This window comes from Propithecus coquereli, unplaced genomic scaffold (assembly GCF_000956105.1).
Source record: "Propithecus coquereli isolate 6110/MARCELLA unplaced genomic scaffold, Pcoq_1.0 Scaffold372, whole genome shotgun sequence".
Lineage (NCBI taxonomy): Eukaryota > Metazoa > Chordata > Mammalia > Primates > Indriidae > Propithecus > Propithecus coquereli.
In genome coordinates this window covers 2123119-2127545 of record NW_012149419.1, presented here as the reverse complement: position 1 = coordinate 2127545, position 4427 = coordinate 2123119, and positions in this window count along the sequence as shown.

Below are 4427 nucleotides of genomic sequence, written 5' to 3'. Positions count from 1 at the left end.
AGTAGCTGGGACTACAGGCATGCGCCACCATGCCTGGCTAATTTTTTCTATATATTTTTAGTTGTCCAGCTAATTTCTTTCTATTTTTACTAGAGACAGGGTCTCGCTCTTGCTCAGGCTGATCTCGAACTCCTGAACTCAAACAATCCACTCTCGGCCTCCCAAAGTGCTAGGGTTACAGGCATGAGCCACCGCGCCCGGCCCATTTAGGGTTCTTGTTGTTAGTACAATGCATATAAAGATATTACCCAGGCCTAAATATATCAACATTATTCTAGTAATTTTGTGGTTTTAGACCCTTTATAATACACAATTTAAATATATAATTGTTAATTTATAAAAGACAGTATTTAAACTAATTATACAACTTTAATTCCATTGTTCAGACTGCTTGGGGATTGTTCATTCTCGAGTTAATTCAGAATTACATGAAATAAGATAGTTATTTGCCTTTCTTCATTGATTTATTATTTGTTTTTATTATTTTTTGGTAACAGCCTTATTGAGATATAATTCACATACCATTCAATTCACTCACTGAAAGCATACATTTCAATGGCTTTTAATGTATTCAGAGCTGTGCAATCATCACCACTTTCGATACCAGAACATTTTCATCACTCCAAAAAGAAACCCTGTACCCCTAAAAAAAAAGAAAGAAAAGAAACCCCATACCCCTTAGCCGTCACCTCCAAGTTGCTGCCCAGCGCTAGGCAACTACTAATTTAATTTCAGTCTCTAGAGATTTGCCTATTCTGGACATTTCACACAAATGAGACTGTAAGATATGTGGTCCTTTGTGACTGGCTTCTTGCACTCAGCATCATGTTTTCAAGGCTCATCCATGTTGTGGCCTGTGTCAGCAGTTCGTTTGTTTGTTTACTAGATTAGAGAAGTAATAGCCTAGATCATTCTTACTATTCCTTTATATGATTATACTACATTTTGTTTATCCATTCATCGGTTGATGGACATTTGGGTGTTTTCTACTTTTTGGCTATTATGAAGAGTGCTGCTGGGAACACTCACGCGCGAGTTTTTGCATGGATATATGTTTTCATTTACTTTGGGTGTACACCTAGAAGTGTAGAATTTTGGGGTCATATATTGGTTTATTTTTAATCCATCTTTATACCATACATTCATTCTAGGGATATAGATTTTAAAAGAGTCTACTTTCCCCTATTCTGTGACAGCCCACTAAAAATGGGAATTGGGTTGACTATTTGAGTAAATGTATATGAATCTGTTATCACTGAAGTAGGTCTCACAGTTGGAGCGGATTTTCTCTTCCTTTCATCTTGGCAGGAAGAATGTTTTCTCTAAGTTCCTTTATACCTAACAGTAGGAGAGGCCAACTCTTTGATTCTGTACCTAAGAGCCTTATATAATAGCATTCGCTGAAAAATTAAGAATCACACAAAATGAGTGAATCCAGGGTAAATTGTACTCTGAGTCCTGAGCAATTTAATAACTTACTTTTTCTGATTACAAAAGCAATGAATGTATGATTACTTTGAAAAGTACACAGTGAATAAAATAAAAATATCCCACATCTTGCCCAGAGGTAGCCACTATTAACTTATCTCAGTGGCCCAGTTCAGATGCTGAAAAAGTATACTGGTAACCTTCAACAAATTGTAGGCAAGCTATTTCAAAATACTCTTAAAGGAGAATCTTTTAAATATTTTTTCCTTTTGGCCGGGCATGGTGGCGCATGCCTGTAGTCCCAGCTACTCGGGAGGCTGAGGCAGGAGGATCGCTTGAGCCCAGGAGTTGGAAGTTGCAGTGAGCTATGATGACACCACTGCACTCTACCTGCGGCGATTGAGACAGAGTGACATTCTGTCTCAAAAAAAAAAAAAAAAAAAAAAAAAAAATATATATATATATATATATATATATAAATATTTTTTCCTTCTCATTGCTTTTCTAGAGTATTTTGCAGCCTTAGAAAGTGCTGTTTCTCTATACAAAAGAGCAGAAGCTATCATTTGCTGAGTAAATAGTATGTATCAGTTACTTTATAAATTTAGTGTTAATTCTCACAACCACCTTGTAAACCAGGGATTGTAACTGTAGCACTCAGTTATTGAGGGGCCTACTCTGTGCTCAGTGATTTGCAGACAGTCTTTTTATTGTGTAATTGGGAAAACCAAAGCTCAGAAAAGGCAAGTGACCTGTGCCAAGTCACACAGCTTCGGAACCACCTTCCCATGCCAGACATCACTATCATTCCTTGCCTAGACTTCTGGAACAGCCTCCCACTCCTGTCCCTCCAACCTGTTCTCCCCTTTACTGCTAGAAAAATCTTCTGAATACGTTAATTAGAGCACATGAGCACATCTTAAACCTTGCGTAGGATTCCCCTCAGAGAATTTACTGTGTCAGGCTATTAATCGAACTATAATTTTCTAGATACTGTGATGTTTGTCAACTTTTTAAAAATTTGTATTTGGTGAGGTTTTTTCATTCTAAGTAAATATTCAATTTCATACCAAATTTTGTATTCTTTTGCTTAAAGAGGACCCCCATCTGCTCAAATAATGTAATCTTAAATATAAACCTGCATCGGCCCCTGCTTTCCGTTCTCTTCATTCTGACCTACAGCTGCACCTCCCCCACCCCCGTCTCGTCTGTGCCTGAGTCCTCTCTGTCCCTCTTGCACCCCAAGTTCTTTTCTACCTTGGGGTCTTTACCAGATCATGCCTCTACCTGGAATGCTCTTCCCCTTCAGCCTGCAGGACTGGCACTTTCTCCATCTCCGGTCCTAACTCAGGTCACCTTGCCAGAAAGGCATTTTCTGATCACCCTCTCTAAAACAAAACCTCCCACCCCGACTCCATCCCGTTCTATTTACTCCTCGACAGTTCTTGTCAAATTCTGAAATTACCTTGTTTGCCTTTCTACTGTCTGCCTTCCTGTCCTAGGCAGTGAGTCCTACGAAGGCAAGAACATCTATCTATCTTGCTCACTACATCATCCCTAGAATTTGGCATAGACGGTAGTTGACTCTGAAATATTTGTTGACTGAATGAATAAATGACCATCTAGGACTCAAACTCATGTTTATTTGACTTCAAAGATCAAAGACTGTGCACTTCCCAATATGCTAAGAACGTTCTGTATTTCCCAATGTCTTATCCCACAGAGCATTGACAAGATTGTATGTGCATTAGAAACACAGCAATTTCAACTCTGGTTCACCAATGGCTGAGAAGATCAGATATAAACCAGGATCAAAATATCCTGTTCCATGTGTATGACTTCCAGTATTCTTTAGCTCTCAAAAATTCAAAACACCTAAAATTAATCAGGCATGTAATAGAAGATCAAGGAAAGATTGTGTCTCATGTGAGGTGCTGTGGAAGTGGAAATTATCCAATGATTTCCAATTTTAGGAGATTTGGATCAGGTGGCTTCGAATTCTAATTAGGCTAAAGATAATCACTTCTCTGGAACAATCAATGCCATACATAACTAACCTTCAGAGGGAGCTTTTCGTATTGCTAAGAGGTTGTTCGTCTGGTCTTGTTCTCATGCATAGAGAGACCTTGACATCAATTAGTATTCCAGAGAAGCGAAGCTGGCAGAGTAAGTGAAATTAGAGGATTGGATAATTAGAGCAGGGATTCCAAACCGTATTAGAGAAGCAGCTCCATCTTTTATTTTATCCTCACTTCCCTGAAAGAACTATCTGGCAGTTTGCAAATTACACATGGAAATGAAATATATTTAATTTTGATGTTTTTCATGCTTTTGTGGATCAGAATTTCATCATATCCCTTGGTTGAGTGGGAATAATCTGGGAACAATTAAATTGGCAATCAATGAATTAAATTCTAGGATGGCAGTTCTTCTGCTGTGTAACCACGAACATCTGGAACATTTGTGGCCTGTACCTGCAGTACAATTTGTGTGGTTTGTACTTTGGGCTCACTGCTGCACGTGGCAGTGTCTACAAATACCTGTCATGTCCAGAACAGAACAGCTGATGGAGAGATGCAGGCCACATATTTGGTAAGAATATTTAAACGCTATCTTTTGCACAGAATTAAATATTTGCAATTGTATCTTGTAGATATTAAATTAAGAGCATAAGTTTCTTTTTAAAATTTATAATAGTATACCATCTATGGAGAATGGATCACTTAACACAATACATATTTATATATTCCTAATAAGTTGTCTGCAGTATACAAATGTTGAACTTTTGCATATTAAATGATTGCTAATCTGCTGAAGGATTTTATCTATGGAAATTCATATTTGTTTTAAAAGAAAATATTCTTTCATAATGTGATTCATCACTCCCAGATTTAAAAGCTTTCAACATTTAGGGGACAGGGGTTATTGTATTGCACTTTCTGAAGGTGGAGAACAATACCTTCATTTTTAATAAGAGCTGGTATTGCTCCAGCACACAT